Below are 18,824 nucleotides of genomic sequence, written 5' to 3' on the forward strand. Positions count from 1 at the left end.
GTTTCTATTAATGTCTAAACAGAAGGATTTAATCAATTATAAAAATGTGCTTCTAAAACCAAACACTGTATCAATATCAGAGTTGAACACTCCTCGGAACAGAAAATAAGTTAAAACATACATTTGCTCACACTGTAGCTGTCAGCCTCCAAAAAAAAAAAAAAAAAAAAGACAGAAACATTTCACACAAAAGGGGAAAAAAAAAAGACACAAAGCTGGAGGTAAACTGAAGAGTGACAATAATGAAGACATTTATAGCTTCTCTCACAGAAAAGGTCTTAGGAAATAATGGCTGAGCCTATTGATGTTCCCATAAACAAAAGATTAAAATTTAATTAGAGCTCATTTCCCTGAATGAGGATTCTCTCACTACCGTCTCAAAAGGGGCTCCAGTTTTTATGTATGAATCTGAAAACATGTTTCTCCTAACAAGGGCACCAGACAAAAATGCATTATTACTGAGATTCAACTAGTATCACTCTAATTTCATGAATAGATGAGGAAGACTTAATAAAGAAATGTCAACCATTACGATTTAAGTAAGTTCCAGCAATTGCCCTTTTTTGGAACAGAGGGAGGCATAAAGAGATGCTACTGTATTTGACTGGGCTACAAAGCAAACTAACACACCTGGAGGATTGCCAGATAAAACACAGGATGTCAGTTAAATCTGAATTTCAGATAAACAACAGTAACTTTTTTTGTATTAGTATTTAGTACTATACTAAAAGGCAGAGTCCTGTTGGGACACACCAGCTGTGTCCCACGCTAAGAAATCCAGCCGCCATCCTGTGAGCAAAAGGAAATGACAATTTAACCCTTAATACTCTTGGCTGCATAAGCAGAGGGCAGCAGGGCTAATTAGAAGGCTTAATAGTCCAGGGAGCAGCTGAAGAAGGGAAAACAGATTCTGTGGGGAGAAGTCATAGTTGTCAGGACTGTATGACAGAACTCAAGAAGAGGATGGGGAAAAGTTCTTTCTTTTGGGCTGGAAGGAGAGAGAGGTGGGGAGGACAATGAAGGGAAATGCAAGAACAGATCAGGAGTTTGTTTCTGACACAAAGGCTCTGAACACTAAGGCATCCTCGTGAGAATGTTTCTGGAAACTGGTTCACAACAGCAGTTAGGACTGGATACAAGGACACAGAAAGGTACAGGTAGTAAGAGAAGTCATAAAGTGACTTCTCAAGAAGTCTGAATTTTTCAGTTTTAATTACAGTGCAATCAGCATGGTTAAAAGCTTCAGATAGTAAAGTAATGGGGACCACACAAAATGAAAGTTTCAAAGACTCTGACCTGAAAGTTATACTTGTATGAGAGGTACTAGTAACAGTGAGTAAAATTATTTTAAATCTGTAAAAGCTATATATTCATGAAGGAGAAACCAAACTTGTTAGGTTGCTTCATTCCTATGAGATGCACTGCTCTGTAATATTCTAATAATGTAACTCTTTTCCTCCCTCCCCTTCCTCTCTTCTGCTCTGTCAGCATACTACCTGCCTTTAAACTATTTCCTGACAACCTCACCCCACCCAGCTCCTACCCCCACTCTCATATATACCTGTTGGCACCTCTTTCATCTACACTAGCCCACCTTCAGACTTTTCTCCAACTCCCTGCCCCAAACCCACTGCTCACTCCTTCTCCCCAACCTCCATTCCAAAAAGAATGTTAATTCTCAGCGGGAAGCACACAGACAAAAAACGCAAACATGTTACTGCATTTGACTGCACTACTCTGAGAGGCAGGAGCTTCCAGCCTATCACCCCAAAAATTACCCTCCCTTGTTTATTCCAGCCCATCTCAAATGTGCCCAGAGGGATTAGCTCATTGAAGGGTGAGTATGTGGCATTACATGTTCATCCAAAGTAAAAGTAGGCAAACAACCCCCTGCTCTAAATACTAACCAAGACTTCCTTTATGCTCTGGGCATGACTGGCCACATTTAGCCTTCAGTAAGAGGCAAATATTTTCAGACAAAAAACCTCCAAGTTGAACAAGCTGGCAGAATTGAAGCAAAGGGAATTTGCTCTAATTAAATATTTGCTGTTCTAGAATTTCAAATTCTCACGGACTCTAGACTAGAGCCATGGAAAATGGACAAACCCCTGAAACTACTGCCCTGCGATAATCTTTAAACCTTAAACCAAAAATATCCCTGAAGTCATCTTATAACCAAACAAATTTTTAGCTGAACTAATGAAAAAGGTATTCCTTGAGCACTATGCTCTTTTAAGGACTATCTCTACAGGATCAAATTGACAACAGCAACTTAAAAGATTAGATAGGAACTTTAGGGGGTAGTGAGTTTATGTTAGTGGGGGAGGAACAGCTCAGAAAAGGAAGGTGTGAATGTTCACACAACTCAAAGAATGCAATCAGTGTCACTAAACTGTACACGTAGAAACTATGGAATTGGTGTATTTTCATTATACATATTCTCAACAACAAGATAAATGAAGTTTAGAAAATATATATACATATATTTGCTGTACCAAGCTCCATCTCAGTTTCAGAAAAAGAAAATACACACCACACACAGATTCCAGACTGCGGGGTGAGGGAACGCGCCTGCTAAGGGTGTTGCCCGTTAAGTCTGTCTCTGGGCATCCAAGGACAGACATGTCAGCCAGGCTCACACACAGCCTGTGTTGTTTCTGCACAGACCTCTGAGAACAAGGGGTTTCCTCCTGATCCTCAGAGCAACCAAAACCAAAGCCACAAATTATCAAGTGGACTTCCAACCCTAACTCCAGCACATATCATGTGACCTTGGGCTAGTTATAACATCCTCTCTGAGCCTCAAGTTCCTCATTTGTAAAAATGAAATAATACTACCATCATCTCATGAAGTTGAGAATGGAAATCATATGATCCTTATAAAGTGCTTACCACAGTCCCTAACATGTAGAAGCCATTAAGTAAACTTCTTTAATTCTAACACACCATCTAGCATATGGAGTTCCTGGGTGGCACAAATGGTTAATTGCTGGGCTAACTGAAAGAGGCACCTCAGAAGACAGAGCTGGTGATCTGCTTCCAAAAGTTCACACCATGAAAATGCTACAGAGCACAGTTCCTATTCTGAAGCACTTGGGGTTGCCCAGGGTCAGAATCAACAACATATGGAGTCCCTAGGTGATGGAAATGGTTAGCAAGCTCAGCTGCTAACCAAAAGGTTAGGAAAAAAGGCCTGCAATCCACTTCCCAAAACTCAGCCATTGAAAACCCTATGGAAAAAAACAAAAACATACGTACAGTGGAATATTATTCAGCCATAAAGACAAATGAAGTCCTGATACATTTTAAAACATGAATGAGCCTTGAAAACATTATGCTGAATGAAGCCAATCACAAAAGAACAAATATTGTATGATTCCACTCATATGAAATAATAAGAACAGGCAAAGGTATAGAGATAAAAGTTTATTAACGGTCACCAGGGGCAGTAGGGAGCGGAAAGAAGGAGTCACTGCTCAAGAAGCAGCGAGTATCTGCTTACAGTGATGGGAAATTTGATAATGATTATGGGTGATGGTTGCACAGCATGATTAATGTAATTAAAGGCAGCTCTGGTGACGTAGTGCCTAAAGCATCTGACTGCTAACCAGAAGGCTAGCGATTCAAACCCACCAGCCACTCCCTCAGAAGGAAGGTTGGGCAATCTACTTCCATAGTGATACTGCCTCGGAAACCCAAGGAGGGGTCACAATCAAGGCACTCGGTATCACTAAATAGTACACCTGAAAAAAGTGCTGAATTGGCAAATGAGTTATATGGAAGAAGCCCTGGTGGTGCAGTGATTAAGGCACTCGGCTGCTAATCAAAAAGTGGCGGTTCAAGCCCACCTGTCACTCCCTAGGAGAAAGATGTGGCAGTCTGTCTACATAAAGATTTACAGCTTTGGAAGCACTATGGAGCAGTTCTACTCTGTCTTATAAGGTCACTATGAGTTGGAACTGATGACAGCTGCTGGTTTAGTGTGTATTTTTTGTTTGTTTGTATTATACTTTTACAACAATAAATAAAAGCAAAACCCTATGGAATACACTTCTACTCTGACACTGAGCTGGAATCAATTCAATGGCAACTGGTGGTTATCTAGCACATAAAAAGAACTTTCAGGGGTAGAGGAGTGCAGGCACTAGCACAGTACATCATGAATCAGACTGTATGATGTATTATGACTTTCAGAACCACTTAAACATGAGGGAAAGCTGAGCATCTTAGAGCTCAATAAATGCTCTATTTCCTTCACTAAAGGATTCACTACAAGGTCCCTTTCACTAAGGTGAATCTTTCTCTGGTCCATTTATACCAAACCTGAGTTCCCTCCCACCCCATCCCCCCCCCCAAAAAAATAGCATTTACCTACCTCTCTTTCAAAGATCTAGCCACCACACAAACTAAAGTAGATCTGAACTCACACCCCAGGGAACACTTCATCTCCCAAAACATGAACAAAAGTATTAAGCTTGAGGAGATGAAAGGTAGAAGAAAACCCATGTATATAGCCTGCACTATATACCTCTCAAAAACAACTTCAATCTCAGGCAAATAACTATAGAGAAATAACAGGAAAATTATACAAAGGCCTGAATGTCTACTTGGTCAGGAGCCCAGATGCTACAAACTTAAGAACAGAAGAGTTTCTGAGAGTGCTTCTTACAGAGATGAAGAGAAAGAAGATGAGAGCTGTGTGCCTGTGAAATTAAATTATTAGTTGGGAGAGATGAGAAGATGTGATATTAGCAAAGCTAATTTTGTTCTTGTATTTCATCATATCAAATTCCTAGAGCATTAAATGAAACTAACCTGCAAAGAAAGTTTTGGGCAGCCCACATTGACTGCCAGTTCATGAATCTAACAGAACTAGATCTGCAAGTTCTGGCTAATATCCCTCACTTGAAAACAAATCTGGGAGCCAAGAGCCTGTTTGCCTTTCGCCTGATATTCCACTTATCTTCAGGCTTTCTACATGGAGTAAAGGACAGTGCTATGAGTCTGTTACACACCAGTGCACAGCAGTAGTGAGATGGGAAATACTGGAATCAGCTTCCATCCTCCCTAAATGGCCTCTCAGCACCAAAGCTCATTTTTCAGTAAGTTATTATCCTTGAGGCCCTCTTTGGAATCTGGGGCTATTTTTTAAAATAATAACAACAACCACTGCCTGCTTCTCTTTCATCTGCTTATCTAAACATTTTTTTTTGGAGAAGAGTCTACATTGTGTACCTATCTACATGTCTTTATTAAAGGTCAAAAGAAGAGCTAAAATTCCAGTCTGGTTTATTTGACTCTGATGCTGCTCAAAACAGTTAATTCCTCAGAATCTCAAAAGTATGCAAAAAACAGAAATGACCCTAGAGCTCACAGTTACTGTACTAGGATCAAAGAGCCACAGTTAGCAAACAACTCTAATCAAACTGTTAAACAACAAGCTAAAAGCTTGTCTGGTCATCCAAACAAACAAGACCACAGGCAGGGGACTTAACTAATTATAAAGATAAGAAAGGCTCTCCCACAGAATGGAGACTGGAATCAGCTAATCTCAATCTCCCTTGAGAGAACTGGATAAAATGGAAGGCAGAATGTGCAAACAAGAACCACATCAGTAATTGATCTTAAAAGAGGAATAGGACTTAATTCTGGTGAAAAACTGTATAGTGAATAAGGCAATAGCAGCGGGGGTCAGGGGATAGGATCTGTTTGTCCATTTGATGTAGCTAGTGAATAAAGCTCTGGTAGCATAATGGCTAAAGCATTTGACTACTAACCAGAAGGCTGGTGGTTCAAACCCACCAACCACTCCTTGGAAGGAAGGTTGGGCAATCCTACTTCCGTAGTGATACTGCCTCGGAAACCCAAGGAGGGGTCGGGGCGACTCAACGGCACATAACAACAACAACAACAGTGAATAAAGCAGGAGCTCTGGTAGCATAGTGCCTAAGGCACTTGACTACTAACCAGAAGGCTGGTGGTTCAAACCCACCAGCCACTCCTCGGAAGGAAGGTTGGGCAATCCTACTTCCGTAGTGATACTGCCTCGGAAACCTGAGGAGGGGTCGCTATGAGTCGGGTCCGACTCGATTGCCCAACCTTCCTTCCGAGGAGTGGCTGGTGTGATACTGCCTCAGAAACCCAAGGAGGGGTTGCTATGAGTTGGGGCCGACTCTAATGGCAAATAACAACAACAACAGTGAATAAAGGCAGAGAAACTCAGGACTAAGAATGCTGATTTCTATTTCAGCATCTGGTTGGATGTCAATTATGGATAGGAATCTCTCAGGAGAAGATAGTTTCAGGAGCGGTTAGGCAGGTATTCACTTAATGACAGGCTGCATTAGAGGTGCCTGTATCAAGGGGATGTGTGGGTAGATGGCCAAGCATGGCCGTGGAGCTCCAAAAAGATAGATGTGCTGCAGTTATGGATTAGCAGTATAAAAGAGATCTGGTGGTGCAGTGCCTAAGGCATTTGATGCTAACCACAAGGCTGGTGGTTCGAATCCACCAGCCACTCCATGGAAGGAAGATTGGGCAATCTATTTCTATAAAGATTTACCACTTCAGAAATCCAAAGGGGATCACTATGAGTCAGAATCAACTCGATGGTAGTGAGTTTGGTTTTCAGTTTTAGTCTACCAGGTATGTGGTTTACACAGCTCAGTTGTTTGAAATTTAAGCAACTCCAGTACCCTCAAGCACTAAGTTTAGGTCATGGAAGTTTCCTCTTCAGAGAGAAGAAAATAATTATTAAATGTAACTTGCATAAAGTCACTGAAGGTCTAAACCTAGCAGGCCAAAATCAGCCAGCCTGTATATAAAGTTTTATTGGAACATGGCCACTCTCTCATTTGTTGACAAATTGTCTATGGTTTCTTTTGCACTACAATGACAGAGTTGAGCAGTTGCCACAGAGACGAAGCGGCCCTCAAAGCCTAATATGTTTACTAGCTAGGCTTTTGCAAGAAAAGTTTGCCTATCCCTGGTCTAATGGGAAGAGTAACTGAGGGGATGTGCCAAGCTGTTAACCACTGAAATACAAATTACCATTTCAAAGACAAATGACAACTAGTGATAACTTACTCAACTGATCAAAAGCCAAAGTAGTAGCAGAAAGCTGTTGCAGTGGTCAGCTGCTAAAAACAGAGAAAAAAAAAACCTGCCTGTTTCTGTACCATTCCTCAGCCCTGCACCATCCTCATGATTGGCTGTAGACTGGACCTTTGTTATCTACAGGATGTTTATTGGCTGATTTGGTAGTAGATCTCCAAGCCTTTCTTCCTAGTCTGTCTTAGTCCGGACATTCCACTGAAACTCATTCAGCATCACAGCAACATGCAAACCTTCACTGATAGGTGGTGGCTATCCATGAGGTGGGTGCACTGCCCCCAGTCTCCCTCACGGAAGGCAAAAATGCTACCACTGAACCATCACTGCCCCTGCAGCAGAGAGCAGAGATATTTTATTTGATTTGTCGTCTGGGTTACCCAAATCTGTGCTCTAGCTTTCTCACCTCAGCCTTAGATCCATTCATTCCTTTTTCCAGACCTGTGCCATCACGTCAATTCTGACACACAGCAACCCTACGGGACAGAGTAGAACTGCCCCATAGCGTTTTCAAGGCTGTAAATCTTTACAGAAACACACTGCTACATCTTTCTCCTTCAGAGCATCTGATGGGTCCAAACTATTGACCTTTGGTTACCCGAGTGCTTAACCACTAGACTCATTCCCGAAGTGTTTACTGCTGTCCTAAAATGGAACCTGTGCTCTAAGTAAGTCAAGTTGAATATCATCCACATGCCATTTTTCAGATCAACAAATTAAGTATTTGAATTTATCTGCAGGCAAAAATTGTTTTTTGAGGGGACATTGGAAGGGGTCAAGGGAGAGCAGGCTGTGTACTTCAATAGTCTCCTCTGTGGGTCAGAAGGCCTCAAAAGCTCTAAGAGAGAAAAAGTTCCACATCTGTTATACAAACACAGCCTGTGAAACCAAAAATAAAACCACACTGATGAAAGCCGGTTTGTTGGAAGATAATTTTAAACTTATTTAAAGACTGTAGAAACAGTCTCACTGAAATTTAAAAACCACACCCCCAAAATACTCAACCCCTTGTGATTATGCTCAACCCCGTCAAGAAAGCAACACACTCTATTCCCTTGTATACCTTCTTCCTCACCTCAGCTCTCAGTCTCCAGGCAAAGATGAGGAGAAATTATTCCTGAGTTCTAAAGATGACCCCAAAGGTCAACAGAGGTAATAGCTGACCCACTGTCTCCAACTAATGGAGTCCACATATTTTTAGCTTTTAAATACATGTGTGTGCACATGTGGTATAATATTAGGAGTCCCTTCTTTACACTCATACCACCCCACCTGTAGTCTAGCTCCCTGAAGACAAAGGCTATATATTAGTCATACTTGTATCCCTAGCAGCTTGTACAGAGCGTGGCACCCACACCTGAATGAGTGAATGTATCAATGATGATTTAAAATTGTTAAAAAAAGAATGAACTCAGATTATAGTTTAACTGAGCAACATGATTATCCTTATTAAAACCCTGTGAAGAGTATCAAGATCCAACTATTCACAGTATTTGTGCATTGTTTCCTGTCACCAGCTTTCTGAGACTACTTTATCTTTGTTCATTTTGTATGGGGCCATTTGTCTGTTCCTCTGGCTCGGCTTTTATGAGGACTGACACTGTCCATTTCCAACTGTAAGCTCTTGTCTGTTCTATTTATCTGCAGGGTGCTCCAAGGCCCCATCTGTAGACAGTCACTTAACAGATGCTTTTGACGATTAAAGAGAAAAGAGTTAGGAAAATTTCAATTCTCACATCTTATCATTCCCCATTCCCACAGTCAAACCAATCCTGAAACTGAGATCCAGTTAACATCTGACACCCCCCAAAAGCTTCTGGGTAACAGATCTTCATAGACCAAGGACAATAACTATTGTTTTTTACTTTCTGGCTCCCAGCAAGCTCATTATTACTGGACAAGGATCAAACCTCTTTGTCCTTGGTTCAGATTCAAAGAAAAAAAAGACTCAGCAGGGTATCCATTAGTTCAAATTGCTGCCTCTTGTACAAAACTATTTCCCATTGCTATTTTTCCAGCATTCATTTGTGTAGGTGGGTGAGGCCTGAGCAGAAAGGAACGAGGGATGAGAGGTTGCAGGAACTGCTGCTTTCTCACATAAGATGTTGTGACTGCATGAAATTTTGACCAAAGGTAAAACTGTTTAGAAATATGTGTTCCTAGATCACAGGGGAGAAGACCCAGGGGGATTTAAGAGGTGGAATTTCACAATAAGCTTCCCACAGGAAAAGTCTGATAAGGTCATAGTGATGATCCCCCCACCCTAAACCATGTTCCATAGAGGGTTGGAGTTTCAACAATCCAAAACTAATCTTAATTTCAAAATCTTACTCCTCAATTCACTTGACACATATAAGACCCAGAAACACAATGAATTCGGTTGCTGTTCATAAAAAGAAGTTTCAAAAAGCATTTTATCTCAGCTGGATAAAAGAAATAGTCCAGAATCAAAGAACTAGGCCAGCAATATTTGTTGCTGTTAATTTAACACTTATTCTAAGATTAAAACACAAAAAGCCAGTAAGAATGAAGAGTTCTACGTGGGGCTTAAATATTCCTATTAACATTGCCTGATGCTAGTCTCAGGTACAAACTCCTCTTAACATTTACCAAGTGGATACCAAATGCAAAACAGGACCCAGACTCTGGCAGCAATACCTGTCATTCTATGTAGAGATAGACTACACAGTATTTTGGACCAGACTATAATATTTTTCATTGATGATGTTTGTTTGCTTTGAAAAGATGGCTATACCAAACACAGTTTTGATGTACAAACTGTACGATTTTAACATGCAAAGCCATTGAATAAATAAATACTAGGTTTCTTGTTGGCCCCTATTTTCTAACTTCAAACTAACAGTTGTCCCTTGAGCCCAACTTTTGGCCTTCACAACAGGAAGGAGGTGGTGAGGAAGATAAGCTAAGAAACTGTGAGGCCCAAGGTTATTCTGTTTCTAGATGGAATGTTCCTCTCTCACCACCTGTAGCCAGAAGAAAGTCTAGGAGCTTTCCAAGGGTTTTTTTTTACTGTTAATTCCCAATATATGTAAGCACATGACTAACAATCAAACCCAGTCAGTCATACAAGCAGGGAAAGCTCTGGCCAGATAACCAGGAACCCTGGAGTCTAGTTCCAGCTCTACTTAGTGTCACGACCTCAGACAAGCCACTTCCTTTCCAGGGTCACATCCTCTCACCTGTCAAATAAGGGGCTGGTTACGATTACCATGAAGGACCCTAAAAGAGATCATTACTTCCTCCATAATAACATTTAACACAGCATGATATTTGCTGTCTCCTCACAAGGCACAACATTTACCAGAAATAGAGCTGTTTCCCTTTTTCCATTGCTTATCTTATTAACCACGTCCTTAACTAGAAGGCTTATTTCATTCCCCAGAACTAGCATAGGCAGGACTTCCCACAAACCAGTACTTACTATTATGCCTTCATATTCCTCTTATACTTTGGGTTAAAAATGGAGAGAAAGTAAAGTGGCTCATCTACCAAATTTCAGAGCCTCAACACAATGAATCAAAAGCTCTGTCAACTCTGGGAATCGACTAAGTGCTGTCAGAGGTTACTACAAGACGAACTTTTGAAATCTAGGTTGCTTCCAAGAAAAGCAGCTTCTGCATGCATCTATAGTTACTATACCACTGTGACTTCAACATGTGGAAACAGGAGAAAGGCAAGTAAGAAACAGCATCCTCAGCTCACTCATGAGATAGTTATCTGGAGAAAGAAGTCTGAGGGAAATGAATGCATGAAGCCAGGGACGTTCAGGAACAACCTAAGTCCAAATAAGGGGACTACAATGTGACATCAGGGAATCTGGTAGGGCTAAGACATGACTGACTGGAATCTAGAGTGGAAATCTACTACTCTTATGACTGTCTGGGGAAAGTGCATGGTCAGCATTGGATCGATAAAATGGAAGGTGGGAAAAAAAGTATGTTATTCTCCCCTGAACTATTCTGAGAAAATGGTGCCAAATGAGCAGATACACATACAGGAGTAATCAAAGCCAGAATGAATGAGCAGCCCCAGGGAAAGCAAAGGATCCAGAAGGGGGAGAACAGTGTTTAAAACATAGGGAAAGAGATATAGGGTAAATATTTACATGAGGCAGAGGCACTTCTTAGAATGATCAATCATGGGAGAGCAGAAGGGCAGTATTTGCACAGGGAGACAGCTCAGAGAATGGAATGCACAGGAAAGAAGGACATAGGGAAGAGGTGACTACAAGGAGGAAGTGGGAGGAGAACTGTTGCATTATAGGAAATTGCAGTTAAAGTTATGAAACAAAATGTGTATGAACTGCTATATGCAAAATGAATTTGCTCTAGAAACAATCACCCAAATCACATCTGAAAAACAAACAAACAAAAAACAGGGAAAAAGAAGATAATCTCTTCACACCCCCTAACCAAAAAAAAAAAAAAAGTCACTGCCATCGAGTTGATTCCTCATACAAGTAATTATTTAGAAATTATGCTGATCACTTTTGTCCACCTAATTCAGTGGACCACTCAACCTTCAGGACTAATGTGGGGTGCAGGCAGGACACTGAAGTGGGTTTGAACTAGCCTCCCCCTCCTCCAGGTTACATTCATCACCAGTTTTTTTTTGAAACTCTTATGTGGACATTCTAATCATAATCTCTACATTTATAATTAAATAAAAATATGCTATGGAAGGGGAAAAGGCTCCTCTTTGATGGATGTTGAGGGTGCTAACTGTGGATTTGGGCTCTTTGAACAAAATACATACATGTTTATTTCCCACATATATATTCCATATATAGAAACTGTTCATTTCACAATCATTTTTACTGTTCATAATTGTCTATATCAGAGGGAGAAAGGAGAATAGGATGCAGTAAAAGAAAATTCATATGTGTTAGCCTCTATAGCTACTGTCTTCTCTTTCCTCCCCTTCTTATTCATAAAGGCTGTTTCTCTTTCTGCTTTCTCCATTCCTCCTACCTGGCCCACTCCTTAAACTCTTCCCAATTTGTAGGCCATGTGGGTGGATACACAAACACTCATATACACATACACTCACATAGCCGTCCTTAAACTCACCAGAGACCTCCTGATTGCAAACCCATTATCTAACTGGCCCTTTCCAATGTCTTTGACACTGAGATCTCCTCCTTTAGCAGCTCTGCTTTACTCCCTTGGCTTTTAGGCCTTCACCCTTCTCTCTTCCTCATGTTTCCTCCTACTCACTTACCTGGTGTTGCATTTACTAAGCCCTGTAAACTTGCCTCATTTACTTACTTATTTATTTATTCCCCTTTAGCTATTTCACTGAAATAGAATTTACATACCATATAATTGACCCTTTTAAAGTATACAGTGTTTTTTAAAATATATTCACAAGGTTGTGCTATAATATCACAATCTAATTTTAGAACAGATTCATCTCCCCTAAGAGAAACTTCATATTGATTAGTGGTCATTCCTCATTCTGCTGTCCTCATCCCTGCTGTTAGGTGTTGTATGAGTTGTAGTTACCCTGTGTACAACAGAGTGAAATACTGCCTGGTCCTGCACTATTCCCATGATCATTGCTATGTCTGAGCCCATTGTTGCAGCCACTGTCAGTCCATCTCACTGAGGGTCTTCCTCTTTTTCACGGGCCTTCTACTTTGCTAAGCATGTTTCCTTCTCCAGAGACTGGTCCCTCCTGATAACATGTCCAAAGTCCATGAGATGGAGTCTGGCCATTCTTGCTTCTAAGGAGCATTCTGGCTGTACTTCTTCCAAGCAGATTTAATCATTCTTTTGGCAACTCAAGTTATACATATTCAGTATTCTTTTCCAGGACCATAATTCATATGCATGAATATTTCTTCAATCTTCCTGATTCACTGTCCAGCTTTCACATGCATATGTTGTTGTTGTTAGGTGCCCTCAAGTTGGTTCTGACTCATAGCGACCCTATGTACAACAGAATGAAACACTGTCCAGTTCTGTGCCAGCCTCACAGTCCTTGCCATACCTGAGCCCATCGTTGTAGCCACTGTGTCAATCCATCTCGTTGAGGGTCTTCCCCTTTTTTGCTGACCTTCCACTTTACCAACCATGGTATCCTTCTCCAGGGAATGGTCCCTTCTGACAACATGACCAAAGTAGGTGAGACAATGTCTGGCCATTTTCACTCCCACAGAGCATTCCGGCTGTACTTCTGAGGCAATTGCAAATACTTAAGTCAGGTATACCTTAGTCCTGAAAGTGATGCTTTGCTCTTTCATACTTCCCCAGCCTTAGGCAGTCACTAAATTACTTTCTGTCTCAGTGGATTTGCCTATTCTGGACATTTTATATAAATGGAATCATGCAATATGTGTCTTTTTGTTTCTGGCTTTTTTATTTAGCATAATGTGTTCAAGGTTCCTCCATGTTGTAGCATGCATCAGTACTTCATTCCTTTTTATGGCTGAAAAATAAAATATTCTATTATGTGGACATTCCACACTGTATTTGTCCATTCATCAGTTAATGGACATATGGATTGTTTCCACTTTTGTTTGTGGTATTATGAATAGTGCTGCGGTGAACATTTATATACAAATTGTTGTTTGCACAAAGATTTTCAGTTTTCTTTGCTTTATGTCTAAGAGTGAGATTGCTGGGTCATATGACTAACATTAGTCCTGCTTACTGAAAGGTTGGAGGTTTGAGTCTACTCAGAGATGCCTTGAAAGAAAGGCCTGGCAGTCTCCATCTGTGGAGTACTGTTACACTCTGACACACACAGAGTTGGCATGAGTTAGAATCAGCTGAGTGGTGTCTGGTAACTGATATGGTTAATTCCATGTGTAACCTTTTGAGGAACTGCTAGACTGATGATGAATGTAACCTAGAGGAGGGGGAGGCTAGTTCAAACCCACTTCAGTGTCCTGCCTGCACCCCTCATTAGCCCTGAAGGTTGAGTGGTCCACTGAGTTAGGTGGACAAAAGTGATCAGGATAGTTTCTAAATAATTACTTGTATGAAAATGCCAAATACCAGGTACAAGGGACAGACTAGCTATGGTAGAAAAGGGCTTCCCTGGACTCACCCCAGCACTGTGCATATAGATTTGCCCAGACCACTTCAGCACCCTAGCAAAATGTTACCTCCATATTCCCCACTTTAATAATGTGTAAAAGAACCCTGGTATCTATTTTGACATTTAGTCTTCTCAGAAACTTCTCAGAACTTAAAGAGTTCAAGTCATGGCAAACCCACATGCCCTCTTCAGGGACAAGAAGTTTTAAGTATGTGAGTGTTATGAAATGAATTGTGCTCCCCAAAAACGTGTGTTATAAATACTAACCCCTGTATCTGTGGCTATATAAAAGCGCTGGTGACACAGAAGTTAAAAGGTTGGCAGTTTTTTGTTTTGCTTTGTTTTTGTGAGATATAGCTTTATCTATAATGCTTTTCTTTTTTCTTTTTTCTTTTTAAATTCTCATTTGGGTGAAAGTTTACAGAGCAAATTCACTTTCCATACAGCAACTCACATACACTTTGTCTCATGACATTGACTGTAATTTCCCACAATGCAACAGTTCCCCTCCCACTTGCTTCCCATAGTTACCTCTACCCTGTGTCTTTCCCTCCCATGCACTCCTGCCCCCCTCACAGCTGTCTTCCTGTGCATACACAGCCCTTCTATTCTCCCATGATTGATCTCTCCAAGGAGTATATCTACCTAACATAAATGTTCAGCTCATTTGCCTATCTTTTGTTTGACTGGAAGCCACAGAATGGGTTCATTTCTAGACCTGAAGGGCAGCTAGGGGCCAGAGTCTCAGTGGTTCCATCAGGCTCTATCAGACCAGAAAACTGGTCTTTCTTTTTTTTTTTTTTTAAATGATTTTGAGTTTTGTTCCACACTGTTCTCCCACTCTACCCAGGATCTCCTACATAGATCCCCCTCTGAGTGGTTGACAGTGGTAGCCGGGCACCATCTAGTTCTTCTGGTCTCATAGTCATATAGGCTGAGGATCACATGGTGTACCAGTCACTTGGTACATCATGAACCTTTAGTTTTCTTCATTCTTCTCTGCTCCGGACTAGGAGAGACCCATTGTTCCATCTACATGGCCGTAGTATGTTATGCCAATTGAGCTTGAAGCCCCCTGTGACTATGGTCCCGAGCCCACTGGTCCAACTATTCTCTCCCTCTGGGTAGTTGGCTGTGGCCAGGAAGTGACTACAATCTTGTCCCTTGTCAGCTCTACTATATACTGGGAATTCTTACAAAATGTACAAATACACTTGTAGAAACTGTCTGTCAAAAAGGTCAGCAGTTTGAGCATACCAGCTGCTCCACAGGAGAAAGATGTGGCAGTTTGCTTCCATAAAGATCTACAGCCTTGGAAACTCTATAGGGCAGTTCTACTCTGTCCTACAGGACTGCTATGAGTCAGCATCCACTCCACTGGAAGGCTACAGATTTGGTTTTCCAAAATATTTGTGGATATAATCCCATTTGGGAACAGGGCTTTGCTTGGTTATGTTAATGAGGCTATACCAACACACAAAAAAGCAGATTGAGCACAGAAGCAAGGAAACAAGATGGAGAAACACTGATGCCATGTGGGGAGCACCAGTGCCACATGGAACTCACCAAGCAACCAAGGAAGAGAAGGTGAATGAGAAAAAGATTTTTCCCTAGAGAGGACAGAGAAAACCTTTCCCTAGAGCCAGTACCTTGAATTTAGGCTTCTAACCTCTTAAATTGAGAAAATACATTTCTGTTCATTCAACAGACCCACTGGTTTCTGTTTTAGCAGCACTAAGTAGCTAAGACAGTGATACACAGATACAAGAAAACATTTGTGGTGAGATATGTAATGAGCTAGAGCACGCTAGCCCCTTTCAAAGGCAGCCAAACTTAAATAAAAGACTGCTAGCCAGATGGAAACCTGCAGGCCAATTTAAAAGGCCTGGGTAACTCATAATGTTCTACATCCTAGTTTGGTGAGCAGCATCTGCAGTCTTAAAAGCTCGTGGTGGCCATCTAAGATATAACTATTGGTCTCTACACATTTGGAGCAAAAGAGAATGAAGGAAACCAAAGACTCAAAGAAGAAACTAGTCACAGGACTACGAGCCCACACAAACCACGACCTCTTCTAACCCGAGATCAGAATAACTAGACAGTAACTGGCTACCACTACCAACAGCTCTGACCAGGGACACAATAGAAGGTCCTAGATAGAATGGGAGAAAATGTAGAACAAAATTCAAATTCCTAAAAAAAGGCCAGACTTACTGGACCAATAGAGACTAGAGATTATCTCTAGACCTTATACTACAAACAAAACTCAAACAAACTCACTGCCATCGAGTCAGTTCCAACTCATACCACCTCCCACTGAGTTTCCGAGGTGGTAAGTATTTACGGAAGTAGACTGCCCAGTCTTCCTTCTGAGAAATGGTTGGTGGGTTTGAACCACCAGCCTTCTGGTTAGCAGTCAAATGCCTTAGGCATTGTGCCAACAGAGCGCCTCAGTCCCTGATATATAGTCCCTGAGACTATCACACTAAAATAATCTCTGAAGCTACTTCTAGAGGTCTCCTTTCAGCAAATTAATAGATTGGCTTATTAAGTAAACAATATCACCCTTGACAAATGTATTTCCTTAAACAATCAACTAACCATATGAAACCAAACAGTCAACATTTACCAAAAAAGCAAAGATGAGAAGGCAAGGAGGGCAAGGGAAGCTAGATCAATGGAAATAAAGAAAATGATGACACACTATGAAAACTGCAACCAACGTCATGAAACAATTTGTATAAAAATTGTTAAATGGGAACCTAATTTGCTATTAAAACTTCTACCTCAAACACAATTAAAATATTTTAAATAGTAAATTTTTTTCAAAAAGTCAGAGCTAGGAGTGTCCCAGGACTTGATCTAGATTCATGTGAAATCTCTAGGTATGGCATGGAGCCTGGATGGCACAGTTATTTGCAATCGCTGCTTAATCCAAAGGTTAGCAGCTCAAACTCACCTAGTGGCTCTGTGGAAGAACGGCCTCGCAATCTGCTTCTGTAAAGAGTATAGCCAAGAACACCCTCTGGAGCAGTTCTACTCAGTACATGGGGTCTCCATGAGTCCGGGGCCAATTTAACAACAGCTACCATAAACAATCCTGGTACACTATCAACTGGCTGATTTTCAAGGAGGAAATAGAGTTCAGGAGCTATTTAAAGACACCAAGAAAACAAGCCATGAGGCTCCTCTTGACGTCCAGATTCCATGGAGTGTATTGTCCAATGTTCCTCTGAAGCCCATTCTACCTATAACATTATCATCCTGTGCAGAAAAGAAGCAAAAGCTCTTTTCAACTAGGATAACAAATCAGAGGAATGCAGTCTACACATTATTACCTACCGACATGCCTCAGGCACCAGAGCTCCCGAAAGAAAAACTATAACCCAACTCACCAGCAGAAAATAATGTATAAGGAAAAAAACCTCATTTCCAGAAGACATGAAGTAAGATTACAAACAAAACACAATGCCTTATGAAACAAAAAGACCACTAGCAAATTAAAGATCTTGATAGTCTTACCTCCTGGTACAAAGAATAATTCAAATTTTAAAATAAGCACATATGATGATAATACCAACCAGTCTTCCATGATTAGAATCTTTTCCATACTCTACATACAAAACAAATCATTTTACTGTGTGGTTTATGATGTATTTTGTTTCTGAAAAAAAAAAAAAAAAATGCAAAAAGGATTTAGCCACCTAAGGCAGTACTACTACCCATGTCAATGAATGAGGGCAACCCTGGGACCAAGTGAAGACGTGATAAGAAAATGGGTATGAGACTTGCAGGCTGAGAAGATTTAAGGCTTTTCTCTGACCTCAGCCTGGAACACTGAGCTCACAGGGAAGAAGGCCTGTGGACCACAAAGTTCACCTGCCCTTCCTTCTCCAACGCAGGTCTGATTTTAGAGACTCGTTTCTGTGATTCCTGCCCTAGGAAACCAGAAGAGCCTACCCTTGTCCTCTCTCGCAAAGTGCCTGCGTAGTTTCCCAGGTGCCAACCCTGAATGTGTTATCGTATGCCACTAAACAGAGACATTACATTTTGATTTGGTGGTGCAGGTGAAGGGGGTTAAACCTTTGGTCCTTTTATTTATTTTTTTCTTTTGTCTGCATTCCATTCTAAAATGGATTTTTAATTCCCCCAGGCATCAAGTATCTCAAGACTTCACCTGCTTGATTTTTTAGTGACAAGAATGACCTTTAATAAAATGGCTCCTAGGTTTTGAGATGGAAAAAAAAAATGCTCCAACAGAAGGCAGAAATCATGCCCTATTCAGCCAGCACAGGAGAGCTTTCTCTGACCTAAGTTCTTAGGGGAAAGAAGGGTTTCACTGGTGAAGAGGAGCAGGGGGCCTTGTATCTCCTCACATTTACCCCTTGCACTTCACTCTCACTCAAACACAGGCCACATTCTGAAACCAAGGCAAAAACTGTAAATATCTGGAAAGCAAGCTGCTCTTGTGTTCTTAACCCACATACCAAAGACCCACATGATGCTGGACAGAACCTCCCATCACATGGCACATAAATGAGAGAATGCTGAGGGGGAGGCAATTACACACTCCCAGCCGTGGCCATCACAAACATACAGTTCTTTCTTCTCTTCCAATCACATCCTCAAACATTTCCACAGGCCAACAA

General features: G+C 41.1%; 1 protein-coding gene across 1 annotated transcript in view; it reads right to left on the reverse strand.

Annotated features, from left to right (window-relative positions):
* Positions 1-18,824, reverse strand: part of SERINC5 (serine incorporator 5) — a 119,040-nt gene that overhangs the window by 82,829 nt on the left and 17,387 nt on the right. The gene's annotated exons all lie outside the window — the stretch shown is intronic.

This window comes from Orycteropus afer, unplaced genomic scaffold, assembly GCF_000298275.1.
Source record: "Orycteropus afer afer isolate SDZICR_OR568_19922 unplaced genomic scaffold, OryAfe1.0 scaffold00107, whole genome shotgun sequence".
Taxonomy (NCBI): Eukaryota; Metazoa; Chordata; class Mammalia; order Tubulidentata; family Orycteropodidae; genus Orycteropus; species Orycteropus afer.